At 43.8% G+C, this 17,896-nt stretch overlaps 2 long non-coding RNA genes across 19 annotated transcripts in view; one reads left to right on the top strand and one right to left on the bottom strand.

Annotated features, from left to right (window-relative positions):
- The window catches only part of LOC114012923 (uncharacterized), an 89,728-nt gene that overhangs the window by 37,075 nt on the left and 34,757 nt on the right, over positions 1-17,896 (bottom strand). For 6 of the 11 annotated variants that reach the window (XR_008747087.1, XR_008747095.1, XR_008747088.1 and 3 more), the window contains one exon: positions 7,823-7,912. This is a non-coding gene — a long non-coding RNA (uncharacterized LOC114012923). Of the gene's footprint in view, positions 1-3,744; positions 3,776-7,822; positions 13,571-17,896 lie in introns of all 11 variants that reach the window. The other 5 variants (XR_008747091.1, XR_008747096.1, XR_008747092.1 and 2 more) reach the window with 4 other exon arrangements.
- The window catches only part of LOC106112677 (uncharacterized), a 79,544-nt gene continuing 63,386 nt past the window's right edge, over positions 1,739-17,896 (top strand). For 2 of the 8 annotated variants that reach the window (XR_008747108.1, XR_008747105.1), the window contains exon 1: positions 1,739-2,104. This is a non-coding gene — a long non-coding RNA (uncharacterized LOC106112677). The remainder of the gene's footprint in view (positions 2,105-17,896) is intronic. The other 6 variants (XR_008747107.1, XR_008747110.1, XR_008747109.1 and 3 more) reach the window with 6 other exon arrangements.

The raw sequence follows: 17,896 nt of genomic DNA, 5'->3' as shown, positions 1-17,896 counted from the left end.
TAATTTATTTATTGTTAACCATAGCAGAGCTGGAAAAGAGTAGCCGCAGTCCCCAAGGAGAACTCACGGAGGATGAGCAAGCGTCGTGCTCTGGCGCAAGAGCAGCGAAGTGGGACGGCGGCTTTGCTGCGAAGCATAAAGTTGCAGAGGAGATGGAAAGCCCGGGATGGGGGGACGCTTCAAGAAAGGAACCACACGAACGGATTTTATTTTATTCACTCGGAGCTTTGCCCCACCATTACCTGCGCTCCCCGCTGCCCGGCGCCGCGCCGCAGCCAGCGGGGCAGTGCGTGGGCTGGGGCGGGGCGGGAGGGCGAGAGTTCCGAGGGACTCGCACTCTCCCCCAGAAAATCATCATCAGGAAGGCATCCGTTGTCACGAAGCATAACTAAGAGGAGAAATCATCCGCCCATAGATATCACGAAAGCAAGGAGCGGGGGGGGGGGGCGGCGGAAAATCCAAACCTCGCCCGGTCCGACGGTTGTATTTCTGCTGAGCGCACGCATCGCCCGCGTGTCCATCACGGGGGTTCGTGGGGCGATCGCGACACCGGTGTCACGGTCACGCACGCCTCCAGCCTTCCTTCTTCCCTCCAGCTCCTCTCTAACGCCGCGGTGACAGCCCGCCGGCCTGCGAGCTAGCAAGCGAGGATTTCCCCGTCTAAACATAGAAGGTTTTGCCAACGGAGCAGGAGTCCCGTGAATGCTTCCCCGAGCGTGCTGGAAGCATCAACACCAGAAGCTCCACGGAGCCCCGAGGCCGGAGCCGGGAGCGCCCGGCAGGCTCGGGCAAGCCCGGTCCCGGCCTCCGCCCGCCCGGGGCACGGCGGCTCTGCCTCCCGGGGCGGGAGGGGCGAGCCATTGGTCTCAGAAAAAAAAAAAAAAAGAAAAAGAAAAAGAAAAAATACAACAAATGAGTTAAAAAGAAAGAAAAAAAAGGTGGTGGTTTTTGGTTGGGTGGTGGTTTTTTTTTTTGAGGCTTGCTACCCTGCGCCGTCCCCGCCGGCGGAAGGCTCCCCCCGTCCCGCGGCACCCGAGGGCGGTGGCCGGGATGGCCGTGGGCGCTCAGGACGGGGAGGGAAACGGGGGTGGGGTGGGGGAGGGTGGGCAAAGCTCGGCACCCGTTTGGGAACACGTTCCCCAGCCTTGGCGGCGGTGGAAGGCCTCCTCCGGTGTTTGCAGTTTTCTTTGTTTACATTCAGTTTAGAAACATTGGCCTTCGGCCAGAAAAGCGCCGGTCGCCTTCCCCCCCCCAACCTTCTCGCGTGGCGATGAGACTTCTAACTTTCACGACACCCCCCACCCCCCACCCCCCCCGGGTCTTAATATGTTTTCCCTTCGGCTCCCCAAATTAACCCTTCGGCTCCCTCGGAAAGAAAACCGAGGGCTGCACGGTGCGTTGCACCTGCCCTCGGAGCTCCCAACCGAGGGGTCGCAACAAGTTTGACCGGGGGATGGAGTCACGACGGGGGTATGGAGGTGGACGGTACCGGCGAGGCGAGGTGCGCCGAACCGAGCGGCGGGCCCGGGCCCCGCCGCTCGGTTCGGCGCGCCTCGCCTCGCTGCCCGCCGGGCGGTGCTGTGCGGCGGCAGCCGGGCGGGGAAGCGGCGCGGTTCTCCCCGCCGCCGCCGCACCGCCCGGTTCCCCCCGTGCTCGGAGCGGCGGCGGGTGGGGTGAGCGCTGAGGTCGCTTGTATGTCCCCGTCCCCCCCCGTCGTGTCCCGTTCCGTCCCCCACCCCCCCCGCCCCGCCCCTCCACCCCGATATCTTCCACCACCACCACCCCTCGGCGAGGAGTAAGTGCCACCGCTCCGCCTTCTCCTTTTCGCAATGTTGACGCAATCTATAAATAGTGGAACAAAAGGACCAACTTCCTCGCAGCTTTGCTGAAACTGCACAAAAAAGGCAACCGGGGGGGGGACGGGACACACACGGTTATTTTTTATTTTATTTTTCTCCGGTTAAAAGGCGAATCCTCCCCCTCCCCCCGCTACTGGAAGATTATTTTTTTTTTCCTCGCTGCCTCCTATGCTAGCAACGTCCTGCGAGTGGCTATTTTGCTTTTGCACCGAGAGAAGGGCTTCCCCCTCCCTCCTCTTCTGACAGTAAGTGACATTTAGCTACTGCCTTTTCTACGGGGGGGGGGGGACGGGACACGGAACGACACAGCTGCCTGCTCGCCTACCTGCCTGCTGCTCCAGAGAGCGGGCAGGAGGGACCTGGTGCTCCGGGTCCGGGGGTCGCAGGCGCTTAGCGCGGGGGAAGGGGAGGGGAGCAGCACCACGGAGCGAGTGGGGATGCGCGCACGGGGGAACGGGGCGTAGGGGACCCGTGGATTTGGACGAAGGGCGGGGGGGACGACAGACACGCACACCGGTAAAATAAGGTGACCGGGAAGAGGGGACGGTTGCCACTGCTCGCCGAACAAAAGCTGACGCTGATATTAAACGGGCTTTTGTTAGGGGGAAGTGTGTGTGTGTGCGCTTGTGTATGCGGGGGGACGACGACGGGGACGGACACCCCGCCCGCAGCAAGTTGTCGTGCGGCGGAGGGCACCTTAGACTTGTTTACCGCTCGGCGCAGCGCTCACCGGCGTGTTTACCCTGCACACACGACGCGGGGCGCCCCCACCCCTTCCCCCTCCCCCCTTCCCTCCTCCGTGCCCCGGGCGGGGGGAAGGGGGGGGGGCGATAAACGGAGCGGGATTTAAAAAGGGGGGTGCGCGGTCAGGAGATTCTGATACGATCACGCGTAAAACACCCCCCTTACACCCCCCCCCTCCCTTTTGCCGATCGGATCGGTGCAAGCGCAGGCAGTTACTGGCCGGAGGGAGAATTACATCATCCCTTGCTCCAGTGATGCTACCTTTCGTGCCGCTACCATGCGCGCAGGGAAACAAGCGGGGGCGCGCCTCCCCCCTCCCTCACTCCCCCTGCTCGAGCGCAAGCCCGAGCCGAGGGGGGGGCGGAGGCGCGCCCCCGCGTCACTCACACACACACACACACACACACACGCCCGCCCGAGTGTTTACAGCGCTCACACAGGCGTATTGTGACGTCGCCTGAGTGACAGCCCGTCGCACCAACGGGGGGGGGGGGGGGCGACAAGGCAGAACATGGGCGCCCCGCCCGCCTTCCCCCCCGCCTTCCACGCCGCGCGGGGAGCGGGGCCGCGAGCCGTTCCGCGGGGGGAGGAGGGGGGTGGGGGGGACAAGCCGAACCCAGGGTTTAAATACTTCGAAACTTAAATTCAACGTGTTCGCTGCTCCAGTACTGCGTTACGTGGTGCCGCTTAATGTGCGTTTATGACGTTTGGTGACGTTCTATGCGCATCGTTCTGCGCCTTGGAGAAGCGATTTCTTAGGGGTGTGTGTAAACCTGGGGTACCCGTGGGGTTCGTGCGCTGTCCCCAGCCTCGTGCACCCCCCGGGAGCAAGCTGGTACCCCAGGGGACCGGTGTCCTGCTCCTGGAGGGGTCTGGCACAACGCTGGAGCTGTCAGAGTGATGGCCTTGAGCACTTTGTTGCTCAGAGTAGACGATAAACCCATTATTATTATTACTATTATTATTATTATTGAAATAGATTTAAGCACCGAGGACAAAATCTAAATTTCACACATCATATGCTTTCCCCAGTGGTACCAGTGTAACGTTACAGGGTTAGAAACTTGTTGTGATTTGCTACTGGGGTGAGAAAAGCGGGATTTTTTTACTCAGTCTGCAAAAATATTGAAGTAGTACTTACCCACTGCAAAGTCAATAAATCCATAATCACACTAAAAACAACAAAAAGTGTTTTACAAACCGATACTTATCAAGAACTGTTTGCCAGAATGCAGCAGTGTAAAATTATTACTAAAACATCAGCATTTGCTCACTGCAAAATTCAAGTAACCGTGAAGCCCTGTTTAGTAGTACACACAGTTTCTAATGTGTTAATGGTTTGGGTTTCTTCAAAGTGTATTACTTTTTGAAGTCTGGGTGTTTCTGTTTGTGCAGAAAATAGACTGAGAAGCTTTGAGCTCCTACTGTTACAAAAGTTAAAAGGAAGCAAAGTTGAGCTGCTAAGTCGGCAGTCTGGAATGAGTCAATAGTATCTCCTTTGTCCTGCTAGCTGTCTCTGCTGTGGTGTATCTTTGCTCTATTTCCTCTGCACAAGCAAATGAGCATTTCTGCGCTCCGTATATTTAATAGTTAGACTTTATAGGTCTCCTGGTTTCTAAATATTGTAACCTCCCAGTGAAATTCAAATGCATCTGCCTTTCCAGGCTGTACGCAACAGTCATGATGCCGTCAATGACAGTACGCTCACTTCTTTAACCACGCGGGTACTTACACATTTTCCATTATCTATAATTAATGGGACAAATTATTCTGGCTTTGTTGTAGTAAGCCTTCATAAGGGAACAAATATGTCTTTTTAAAGTATTCCATCCTCTCTTGTTTTTACAAAAAACAAAGAAACCAACAAAAGATGGGGACGGAGACAGGAAGGAGATGTAAATAACTCCCACACACACACTTACTTGGGGATTCCCTGGGAGTCTCAGAGGGCAAGGAGGTAACATAGCTGGCTTTTACAACAGGATCACAGGTCCTGACACGGGGTCACAGAGAATCTATGCTTGGCTAGCCCTGTGCTCCAGTTTTGTTTAGCTGGTAGCTAGTCCCTTGAGGGATCAATGTCAACTTGAGCATGCTAACTTCTACAGGCAACGGGCTGGCCGGTGACCGAGAGCTGTAACTGGCTCCTGGAGGGCTCCCTAGTTCTGCTGTGCTTGGAGAGCAAGTGCTGCTCCCGGACTGCTCCTGTGGCTCTGGAGCTTGTCACAGAAAGAAATCAAAGTGGCAACAGTATAAAGCAAACCACAACACTGTCCGTTTTCTGAAAACAGAAGGTGGGTAGATGTATTGGGTGGATTGGAAAAGCAGCTTGGGTAGGGACGTGGCTCACAGACTGAGGCACAGAAGACAACTCCCATCACCATAAGCTAAGTTTCTGTGTACCTCGAACCCACTTTGCTCTCAAATTTTAGCTTTAGGTTGGTATCAGTCATTCTGCAGATCTGTCACGCTCCCAGAGCTGATAAACAAACATGAATTCAATATCCCACATGTAAAGGTATTAGTGTTCAGCAAATGGAATAGCAGCATACTTTCTCTGTGTTACATGTAAGTCTTAAACAAATCCATTAAGGAAGCAGGTACAGATATATATGCACATACACATACATATCTCCTCACATTAAAAGCCCCTCTGGTTTAACTATCAAAAAGCATTGGAGACTAGAGTTCAGTTACTAGAGTACAAAGAAAAGTGAAACTGTATCAACTCACTGGGAGGTCGAAACATGCATTTTAACTTATACAGTATGTAGTTTTTATTTAATTTTATGTTACCATACAAAGACTTTTCAGGTCTGCAAGAACAAGATAATATTTTGGGGGGTTTATAAAAATAAGGCTTGCTTATTATTAATATACCAAAGCCTGCTTTTCTTTTGATTACCTGATTTACATGTGAGTAATTTAGCGTATGATTACCTGAATGACCATTCCTTTCTCTTTTCATGCTTGAAAAAGATTATCGGTCAACTTCTGCTGTAGTACTGTACCTGTGACCATTCTGACTGTCCCATTTGGTGTCTGATACTTTTTGATTTTTTAAAATGTAATTCTGTACTTCACCCCCCAGTTCTTTTAAAAAAATCTAGCCTCGTAATTCCTAATGATAACAAGCAGTTTTCTCTGGTGACCATAAAGGCCTATGCTATGGATTTCTACAGCTTTCATTTAAAACTCTAAACACATTTCTATCTCTTCAGTTGTAAAGGGTGTTACTAACTTATGTGACTAATACAGACAGCAGAGTCTCCCTGGTTCTGCAAGCAGGCAGTTCCAGTGTTTCAGCTTTTGCACAGTAGCACTTTAACAAGCAGCAGCCATGCATAACCAACAGCACTGCAAGTCCAGTTACTGCTTTTTAGAAGTCTGCACCCAACTCTTAAGTTATCTGAAATGCCCATTCTGTATTGTTACAGCCATATGACAAAACTATTAACAGCAGGAAAGTGCAGTAGTTATTCACAATGAGTAAGATACAGGGGGAGAAAAAAAAAAGTTATAAAAAAATGGAGCCTGAGGCGCAGGAAGAAAGCAGCACAGCTCCAGCTATCCTTTTATAGTAACTGGTGTTTTACAGAAAGTGGGAAAGAAAAGAAAACTCTCTCTCCCTTCCCGCAGCTAGCCAGTGATGGCATGATCCTTCTAACTGCAGACTGACAGCATTCTTGGAGAAATCTTTGTGCAGGTTTCATTTCTAGTATGTGGAAATGAGAAGTATTGTTTTCCCCACTTCCTTCTCTTGAACCTACTTCTGGATTCTGGGTCTTATCTTCTGGCTACTTTGATGGATGTCTGATTGAGCTGTTCTCAAATTTGACATTAGTGCTTGATAAAAAGTAATATATTTTTCAGAATATTTTAAGTACTGTAGTAGTTTTCATGAATATTTTCTGCATGTACAGTTAACATTCTGAATATTACATAAGTATTGATGGTATTAGCTAATCGGGGCATTACTGTACAGTGCATACATAATGTGTATACAAGATATGCCCAGCCCAGGCTAAAAAAGTGCGCTCAGCATGGATTACAGCTACAAATAAATCTTTTATAAAAGATGAATGGAAATTAGGAAATCAGTAGTAGTTCATCAGATGAGAAATAAGCCCTTTAGAGTGCCTGAAGAAGTAAAAAATAAATATACTGAAAACTAGGCAACACTAGCTGGCAAAATGGAGTATTGAAACCACTGTACTTTTTCAGGACTCTTAGTATCCTTGTTTCTGGCTGAATGTAGTATATGCATGAACATCCTTTCTTATAAAATAATAAAATTCACAAAGATTCCACTGTATGACAGTGTACTGATTGGCTGCCACAACTACTGACTAAATATTAATGTTGGTAGTCTTTCCAAGTTAAATCTATGAACTACTATATCCAAATAACTTTTAAATCCCTACCCACAAGTAAAACTCCAACAAACCCATTTCCTGGCTTGCACATTGTCTATCCTTCTTTGTAAAGATCTGTTTAGTAATTTACTTTGGTTTGTCCATTTTCCTTTTACTAGTTGGTTAGGGAAATATTAGATAGTCTCTTTTGATTTGGGGCTTATTTAATTTTAGTTTTACAACACTAAACAGTGCGATAAACACTGCAGACTAACTAGAAGGAGTTCCACATTAGTGCAATCACTTCAGTTTCGTAACTCCACAGATCCTTATCCCTTACAAGCAATGATTTACATACCAGTGAGGGAAAATGAAAATGAGGGGGAAGCTCATTATAACTCTCTAAGTGTACTTAGTTTCTAACTCAGACTAGATTAAACCTGGCCTATGTCACAAGAACTGTGAAGGGTGAGAGCAAAGGGTCCCGTCTCATAGCGGTCATGCACAATTAATGCCCTCTTCACTCAACAGAGAAAACCAGACCCAAAATGGGAAGGAGGATCTGGCCTGCTACTCTTTCACCTTTGCTCCCCACCCCCATCCTGGGAGCTGTAAAGAAAGGATCAGGTTGCACTATTTTAAAAGCTGGTGCAGTACCCAGCGCTCCCTCAGGGTACTGGAGAGGACTGGGAGAAAACCTCTCTCAGAACTCCCTGCAGGAGTGCGTACTGCTCCATATCCTTTACTCAGGACTGTGGCTGATCAACAGAGCTAAGCCTTCAATTAAGTGCTGAAAACTTCCCCTGCAAATGTACATTATTTTTAGGGATGTATACAAATAAGAATATTACTGAACTAACTTACCTTTGACACGTGGTTTTGAAAGCTTCATGCTTGATGCAAGTCATAAAAACCAAATTATGACAACAGCTCAGCACTACAGATAAAGTAGGCCTGTAAATAAATGAAAAAAGAAATTAAGCATCTTAGCATAATTTCCTGAACGTGCTTAAATAAACTGGATTGATGAAGACATTAAAGAATAATTGCTCTCTCTTTTGTCCCACCATCTGAGTGCCAATTGCTAGTTACTGTTCCTACAGACCTTTCAGGCTAAGTCATACAGCTGATGTTAAATCTGTATCAAGGTGGAAGATGGATGGTGTTTTGGCCAACATTTGGAATGGGAGTCCAAATGAGGGCCTTAATCCTGTCCCTGACTCAGAATTCCACCAACGGCTTCTTGATTCTTAGATAGGGACAACTAAAACTATCCTACATCTCACTGAACCCAAGAGACAAAATAATGCTTACAGGATGTCCCAAGGCTACATATACTAAGGTTATAAAAAGTCTAAAATGAAATAAGTGTTTAGTGACATTTTGTTTACCTGTGTATTTGTCTTTCAAAATATAAAACTCATAGTTCTGGAGGCAAGGTGCCTAGTTAGCAGGGTGTAACACATGTCAAAAAGCTAATCCAGCGAGGAAGATCTCCCTTAAAGGAGTTCTGATACTGTATCGTATCTCTACATAAAAGAACCAAAAATTACAGTGACTGAAATCTGCACCAGTCTTCCACACTCTTCACATTGGATATGAAGACCTGGCCGGGACAGAGCACTAAAAGCCTCATCTCACCCAGGGAAGGATCCTTCTGCAGGAGTTGTGGAAGGAAGCCATAAGCCTCCTCCTGTTGGAATAGGGGAAGTTTTGGGTGCAGTGGGAGAGCCTGCACAAAGCACTGCATAGATGCTGGGCTACGTGTCAGCGGCACTCAGAGCCTAGAAGAGCTGTCTCGTTCGCATACCATCAGCCCATCGGCCCAGCAATGAGCAGATATAAATGCTGTTGAATCTTGCCTCAGCCACTTCTGCCTGAGCTCTGTGAGTTTTAAAAGGAACAATATCTCATTCCTGGCTTAAAAAAAGGTCAAGATCTATAGATAAAAAGCTATATATTAGAACTAGGTATTACTGTTGTAGTTGTTAGTAACACATGATTTCATCATACAGGCTGGCAGACACTTCATTTGAAAGCAACAATTAAAATAATGGCAGGTTGTGTCATACAACAACAAATTTACAAGTAGCAGCAAAAGTGTCCTTTTCTCATGTGTAAGATTCATCATTCTGGAGGGACAGCCTGCTGGAAATACGCAAGAGGCACATGAAAACAGAGAGAAAGAGAAGAAGTTTAATGGAAGATGCTGAGCTGGATGACTGAAGCCTTCATCAAATAAGAAAGCAGTATCCCGTTTACCTTCTGATGCTGTGTAAATGAATGAATCAAAGCCCACATATTCTCTTGCAAATCATGCCACAAGGATTCTACCTCTCTGTGCCCCTGAGGTCATGACTGATCATGTACTGACCCCTGACAGACTCCTGCTGCCTTTTCTTTAATACAGCAAGCATACACCTCTTGAACCACTTGAGCCCCTATGAGTGCAATACATTGTATGCTGCCTCCCATTCCTTCTTTTTAAATTATTTTAGTAATCTATACCCCCCAATTTTTTTTCCTATGATCTTTTAGGTCTCTCTACAGCTTTTCTTGCACTGAGAAGCTTCTTGATGCTTAAGTGCACATGTGTTAAGGTACAAGAAAAAACATAAACACCCAACATTCTTTCAGGGAGAGACTTGATGGCTTTTCAGCAAAAGGAATACTTCATTTCAAAGATGATCTTTTTCAACTGAAAGAGGCTCACATTTATATTATCACTAAAACTTTTGCTGAAAGGGGAGGAAACAGTTACTGTAGACAGTATTTGAAAAGGAAGTTCTGTTACAGAACAGACCAAAAAATTTAAGTTCTTACAGTGTATAGAATATGTAATCAATGCTGAGCTGCATATGCCTTAAATACCGAGCTGTGTGTGAAGTATTCTTTAATGTGTCCAACAGCCTTGATGGTGAAACCTATACAAGGAGATAATTAATACAATAGCATGCACCAAGCACAAAACTGAGATATTATTTCATTGAAACTTCTCCAGCTCTAACAAAGACACCATTCAAAAAAAAAAAAAGGCATTTCAAAGACCACTGTAGATGCTGGACATAGACTGATTCTTAAACTAAAGACAGAAAACTGCTAGCCAAAAGGAATAACCTGAACAAAGGAGAGATTTTCAAGTTTTAGACTTTCAAGTTTGAGACCTCTGGTTCAATCTTATCTATGTTTTCACACATCAGTAGGTTCAGTGCAGTTAGAAATATCCAGTACATGTAATGAAAACAATCTCTATCAGTGGATACAGCATGAACATGATAACATATGTTTTCCAAGCCTAGAGCAATTGTCGAGCAATTACTATTTGTCAAGGCAACACACTTGATAGTCAGGGTCATCTAACCCTAGGTCATCTCCTCCTGCCTTACTCTGAGGCGGCTCTCGGTAACTCAGCTGCCCATCTTTCTTCAATTTGTTCTGAACGTGAGGCGCAGGCCCGGGTTTCTCGGGCTCCAGGTGGTGGGAGAGCGGGGGGCGGCAGAGGCAGTGGCGAGGGGTGCACTTACTGCACCGTGATGGCTCGTCTAAGCCACAGCTGCTGGGGTTTTGTTCCAAGACGAAGGAGGGCCTGTGTGGGTCAGAGAGGACTCCTGGACAACTGATTGTTAACCAGGGTTTTCTAAAGCACTTGCAAGGCCCATATTGTGTTTGTTTAGGACCCAGAAATACAAGTGCATGTTATCAGCAGCCGGGGTGGATTGGTTTGTGTCTCTGAGTTGAATCATCAATTCTAGCTACCTTTTAAAACAGAAAGACTTTGTCTTACGCAGTCTGTTTTGGTCTGGGTTTATATCTGACTTTATTTTATTTTTCATTTTAAGGGCCCTCATTCAACTAAATATACCCTCTTTACAAAGTATGATTTTTTTGCTATCCAGATTGTTATTTCATGCCTGTACAATTTTTATTTAATTTCTCTGTATAACTAGCTTCTGATTCTTAATTTTTACATTTTACGGTAGAAAATTTAATGGCTTTTCTTTGCCACGTGATTCAGTCTTCCAACTATAGTTTGTAAATTGTGTGTTGATGGAAAATGGAATTTAATTAAACTGTAGCAAAAGAACATTTCATTTTTTATCAGTTCAACTTAATAACCATAGATGTACATAACATGCAAGAAAAAAAATCAGAATGTACTGCACTGAAGTCTGATTTATTCAACAAAGAATAATCATTACTAGTTGGTGAACTCAAGTGATTGTTTCTGGTCAGCACAACCATCAAGACTTTAGAACTAGTACATCTCACCCTCTTACAGTTTTTGTTCATGGACCTGATGAGAAAAAATGTAATTGCCTGCTTTTTCATCTCCCCAGTGGATTTTTCAATTTTGAACATACTAGTCATTAATATAAAATAGCCGAGTACATTAAAAGAGGAAAGGGAAAAAAAAAAGCTATCAGAAGCAGGTTCAGCATTCCGTAGGTTGCAGTTCCAACTGCTCTGCCAGTGACTTCCACCCCTTCAGTGGTTTGATTTTCTCTAAAACTTTGGCATCAAAAAATGTGGTGCATAGTATTTTTATTGTGTTTTTCTAAAATACTATGGTAAATTTAACCTTAATACCGGCTGCCCTACTTCCATACTTAATTTTAAGTGGTCTTGTTAAAAAAGAAGCATTTAATTTAAAAAAAGCATACATGTAGAACTCATTTAAACATATATTAATCATTCCAGGAGGCCACACAAGTAACAGAAAATGTGGATTCCTTCCTTTCTGATTTATCGGCTATTTATGCTATAGTATGTTCAAAACAGAATGGGTTCCTACTGTGCCTGCTGGTGTACATACAAAGTTAAAGAGACAGAGCCCTGGCACAGAGGTTTGCCTTCATTTGCTCAACACCTGAGGTGTTAAAAGTAAGAAGCCAAACAGAAGAGGCTTTTTTTTTTTTTTTTTTTAAAGCACTGGCTGTTCAGGTGCAGATTTACCAGCAGCAGGAGGCAGAGGGTGAAAGGATGCTATGAAGACTTCTAGATCCCCCCCTGTTACTCTGTCCCTTCCTATTCCACTCCTCCTTGAGCCCTAGCTGTGTTCACCTATGCCTATCTACTGAAAATTGGAAGGACTTTTTGCTTAACCAAGGAACTGAATATAAGCATTGACCACCTTAATCTCTGCTAAATATAGAGACTTCCCATTGAATTTCCATGTCCTTGCTAAGTGACTTAGGAGGATAAACCTACTCTCAGGACAACTCATCAAGTTGAAAGGAAAAGAAGGAAAGTTATTTCTGAGAATGTCCAAAGGTTGTGATCCTGACTTGCTGATTTTTGGAACACGACTTACAGATTGGGCATTACAGATCTGTGGATTTGATTTATTCACTTAGCAAGGTTCAGAATGAAATTCCTCCTCCCAAATTACTGTGATGGAAACAACACTGTCCCATGGATTTTCTATTCATTTTCTTGCTCTTTTTTCTTTTGGCAGGCTTACAGGTTTCCTGTCTGTAGTAGAGAGAATCTGAAGGCCAGCATAAGGAACCAGAAAAGTCACTATTCAAAATTACAATTGTAGCAACAAGTTTCTAAAGAGGTACAGATGGATAAATTTCGGTTTAGGTAAGGGCATGATTAAATGAGGAAAAAGAGGTGAGGTAGAGGCATTTTATTAACGTATGCCGTAAAATCTTTGAAATACCACAGACTATGTAGTTAGCAAAGCTGACAGTGCAGTAAAAGGAACGAGAATGACTGACTAAGGTTGGCTCTAGTTAGTTGAATTAAAGAGGGGAAGGTCCTGTTTCATTTTTGCTAAGACTGTGAGCAGGCCAATATTCATAAATAAAGCCTATTTTAAGAATACGAGAAAGGTCAGAGTGGTTCAGGCCAGGCACACACTTGGGCCATTCACCCATCACCAACAGCAGGCATAAGCCAATTCTTGTCCAAATACTCTCTCAGAGAACAGCAGGACTAGGACAAGCACATTTGAGAATGCCCATGGGTTCCAGCATCCAACTTTGTTTTAGTTCAGGGGGTTTCCTGAGCCTGATGTGGTTCGTCTAGTCAGCGACCTTTACTAGATCTCTCTTCCAAGGTCTTGTGCAGTCTCTCCATAGATCCACGTGAACTTCTTTCATCCATACGGTCTTTAGGCAACGAATGTCATGAGTGTATTACCCATGAACACATAAAGCAATACAATTCAGAGTATTATTTGCTTTGTATCTGCCTACGGCCAGCTTCATCTGATGCAACCTCATTTTTTTATTGATAGAGACGGTGAAAAGTTGATCTCTGTCCATCTTTTCCCTGTGTGATTTTAAAACACTTATTGCTGTTTTGAAGAAGTGTTAGAGGGGTGCTGTAATTAAAGTCTCTGAAGAAGAGTCCATTGCCCCTGTGCTGGAAATCTATTTCTTCTTAGCCCTGCCAATCATCCGCCAGTTTGCCTGCTATCTGCAGCAGATGCTGAAGCTGCTATTGCACAGAAGTCCTTCCAAGATCCTGGGGAACTGGAAGCTTAGATGAGCACATTCTGAGAGCGCCATTCTTTTCCACTGTTAGGGAAGATGCATTAGAGGAAAAGATGCAGTCATGCATATTGTGCTCTTAAAACCCTGCTGGTCTTTCTGCAAGCAGAATCTGAAAGAATAGTAGGGAGTGGAAATGAAGAGAAGAACATTTGCCAATCCACAGAAATAAGCCCCATTCTAAGAAAATTACTTGCTAATAACTACAGCTGAAGGCATCAATGTAAACTTTATCTTAAAACTGAAGCAGAAAACTGAAGATAAAACCATTTGAGCTTCCTCTAAAGGAGGAGGGCATTGTTTCTAGAGTTTGGCAGTGGACCCTAAGTGGGCACAGTTAACACCATAATTAAAACAGCAGAAGCGTGTGAGTTTCCTATTATTTCAGTAGGAGATTCATAACCCGTGAAGTATACTCCCATTTTCCCTGCTGTGTGCCTTAAAAGGCACAGGAATATTTCTCCAGCTGACAGGAAAGCCCACTTTCTATTTGTAAAAAATTATGTGGATAGGTAAGACAGCTCTCCGTTCTTAGGTAAAAATATAAACAAAGGCCTTTCAGAAAGCTTACTACAAGGTAAGGTATATTGTATCGCTGTACAGAAGAAGATAAGCAGCTATTGCAGAAAAATGCACTTTTAGAGAAATTACGTAAACTCCAGTTAGTGTTAAAGCTATTAAACAGTCCTGTACTATTGAAGTAGAAAAGGTTAAGGGAGACCAATGATGCCAGGATACTCAAACAGGAAGTCTTTTCATTTAGGTTTATGAGTAACTCTAGTTAAAGTGAGTCTATTTGACACAAAATGATCTGTACTGTTGCAAAATAGTTTCTGTCAGCAGATTTCACCTAGGCAACACCCAGTCTATCAGCTATAATCATACTGGGTTTGGCTGCAGGATGCGATTATTATTTTGGAAGGGTATGTTTGGCTAAGCAGGTAAAGAGACTGTACTTGAAGTTTCACAAGACACAAAGAATGGTAAAAAAAAAAAAAAAAAAGCATTCAAACCCCACATTATTAAATAGGTAAACAAAATATTTTCTCAGGAGCTGTCAGCACCCCACTGGTTAGAATGGGACACCAACTCACATCTGTTATGAACAAGTGCACATTTAGGAGTCCCCATTTGAAAAAGGTTACTCTGGAAGCCAGGTCATCGCTGTAGGCTCCCTGCTATGGTTAGACATGCTGAAGGCTAGAAAGGCTCAGAACCTCTTAACGTTACAGCTCTAACCCCAAATGTTGCCTGGTTCTGCTGGCTTAATTCAGAGTCATATGTCACATAGAAGTTCCTGAAGATGGTCTTGCCCCTCACTGGCTGGTTGACAAAACATATAATAAATTATCACATTGACTGTCGGCACTTGTTCAGTAAGCCCCTGAAAACCAAACCCAAATGTACTTTTGTTCAAGGCAACGGGTCCCAACTCTGGTGTATTTATACGGAGGCAAAGTAACCCCTGAGCATCACTGAGATTTTGAATATGAGCAAATCCCTGTCTCTGAATAGAACTGCCTGTCACCCAGACCCTTCATACATTAAGGTATGAAGATGACACTGTATGGAGTATCGTTTTTTCAAAGTTTAATGAGGAGAGGACTTCTCTGTGTACCACAGACATACGATGTGGCACGTACCATGTAGTTGCAAGGCTGTGGTTTCAGTCAACTTTGCGCACAATGTAGATAAAGTACAGAACCTTTTGGGAGAGAAAACGCTGAGATGTTTTCACTGATCTTGAAAGATGACTTAGAAGCTGATTTAATTGACCTGTTACTGCCTAGGATCTCTCCTAGTAAAAGCTCTTGATAATACAATGTATAACAGCAAAACCATAACCAAGTGTTTCAGATCAATGTTGCTGTTTTTGTAAGTCTGAGAACTATTGATCACATAGTCTTAGACCTGTGTAAACTGAATTAGTCACCTGTTGTGGTACCACACTTCAGTCCTTTGTCTTCTGAGACAGGCTGTGATGATGGCTACTTTTTCTGGAAAGAGGCAAGGGCAACGCAAAGCCAACAGAAAATTGCTGCTTGTTCACAAGAAAGACCAAAGGGTAGCATTCCGTAATGCATCCAGTGTTACTATGAGGAATGTCTTTTCTCTGCTGCACGGACCCCTATGTAAAAATAGACATCTTGCAGGCTGGCAGTTCAAAATCCCCGAGGATTAGTGATTGGTTAGGAGATTATGGATACTACTCCAGTCTGAATTTGAAACAGCAAATTAAAGTGCTGCGGCACTGGTAGTTGACACTGAACTGCTAGCCCCCTCACCCTTCCTGCAAAGTTGTAGATACAGAGGGCTCTGTCACTGATTTGTAATGGTACATTTGCTTCTGCAGTCAGTCACAGAAGGGAATCTATTTCTGGTGTTTATTGTTTCTAATAAGCTGGATAGCTTGTCAGAGAATAAGAGAGAAAAGCCACACGATGGGCAAGTCACTCAGCACTATGTACAACACTGTACTGAAAATCAATCACTACTATCGGGGCTATAAATACCTAAGGCATTCAACACAAAGCTGGTCACTATCAAGGTCCCTGCAGGGAGCGTGCAAGCAATAAAATAGGTCTTTTCAGGCCCTGAATTTTAAAATACACAAATCAAAGACATGCCATATTGCTGATGAATCTTTTATCCCTTGCTAAGTGCATGGGCAGCAACTTGTGCTGGGAATCACACTCCTCTTGCCTCCATCAGATGTCCCTGATGATAAAAGTCGACACTGGTAATGGATATGTCCCAGAAGCTCAGAATCACAGCTTTTAGGGCATTGAGTAAGGCAAACTGTCTTTAAATCATAACTATAGCTTTACTTGTGGAATTTAGAAACAAACTGATTTCTGTTCGAGGGAAGTCTTCTCCCTCCCTCCCCTGTTGTATGCTTCCTCTTGGAAAATGGCACAGGACGTGTTACTCTCTGAAGAATTACACTAGCCAAAATCTTTAACCCCAGTAATTTATGATTCCTTTACCTATATATGAAGAGGTATACCTAGCATGTTAACTCAAACTGTATTTTGCTAATGGTCATAAGGAGACTCAATTTACTGCATGAAAATAATTATACTGTTACATATAAAGTCAAATGAATCAGACAGTACATACACTGCATTATTTCCATCCTTGTGGTATGATGGAAATAAGGAGATCATGGATGTTTGTACTCACATCACTATTTAATGCCCTGAGAACAGTGGATATGAGGGTGCTTCAAGTAGTAGTCTGCCGATACCATCTCATGGACTCTGCTTGTCCAAAGGATTTGTCCTTGCACTCATGGGGCACATACACGCTAGCAGTGAAATTCATCTACACAACTACTCAAAACAGCAGCCAAAAGCATCCCAGATGAGTTATTCGTGCTCTTTATAAAAAATGTACAATCAGAATAACTCTCTGTGCTTTGGCCAACTTAGATAGAAAACTGGGCTATACAAATTAACACACACACACTAACTGCATTAAGAAAGTAACCGTCTCTTTATACTGTTACTGTATATCACAATATTAGCCTGGAGAGCCCAAAACTACACATAAATACACTTCCTAGTACTCCAGAGAAAAAAATTTTCTTGATTCTGACATTTTCATATTTATTTCTCAAAATTGGCCAAAAAACTTCCAGACTCCTAAATGTTAAACTTATACTTTCCAACCTATATCCAAACATAGGATTGTCTTTCTGAAGTACAGTTTGTACTACTTTGTCCAATCCAATTGTGGTTATGTTAAATAAGGGGATTACCACCACTTTAAAACATTTAATCTGCTAAAATAGAATAACTCAGAATAACTGCACACCATGTTTTCCCAATTCTACCTCCAATTCTGCAGTCTCCTGCCAACTTAAATAAATACTGTATCATTCCAATTTCCTTGTCTATGGTTGTTTACCTCACTTAATCAAACTGCATATATTCTTTTTCTTCCTAACAACCCTTTAATTATTCTTATTGTTTCTGAATGTCCTTATTTAATCTGTAAGTGGTATTTTAAAGATTATTAAATGATAAGTTCATTGGCACCTTTGAAAATGGGGATTAGATCCTCCATTATGATTAGCTTTATATTTTTCTGAGTATCATACCATCCAAAACAGACACAGACATCTTACTGGGGGTCGATTTCGGTAGTAGTTGCATTTGGCCTCTGAAGATATGCAGAACTAAATTTCTCATCATAATAAATCCTCTCTGCTTAAATATATATTTTCTTTTGTCAACAAAAATTACTTTTAAGCTGTTCAGTAAAATGGAAAAGCTGAAAATACAGTTTGCCTTTTATAATGTCAAAGTAGAAATATAAAAGTGAATGTTAAATTACAAAAATTATTAACATACATGTTGAAAAGCAAGTTCTGACAAGTAAAACCAGACAACCTCAGATTTCAATTGTAAGTAAAATAAGCCTTAGTGTTTTTTTT

The sequence above is a fragment of the Falco peregrinus genome, chromosome 4 (assembly GCF_023634155.1).
Source record: "Falco peregrinus isolate bFalPer1 chromosome 4, bFalPer1.pri, whole genome shotgun sequence".
NCBI classification, from domain to species: domain Eukaryota; kingdom Metazoa; phylum Chordata; class Aves; order Falconiformes; family Falconidae; genus Falco; species Falco peregrinus.
The sequence above is the reverse complement of the archived record's forward strand: the minus strand, read 5'-3'. Positions and strand labels throughout refer to the sequence as shown.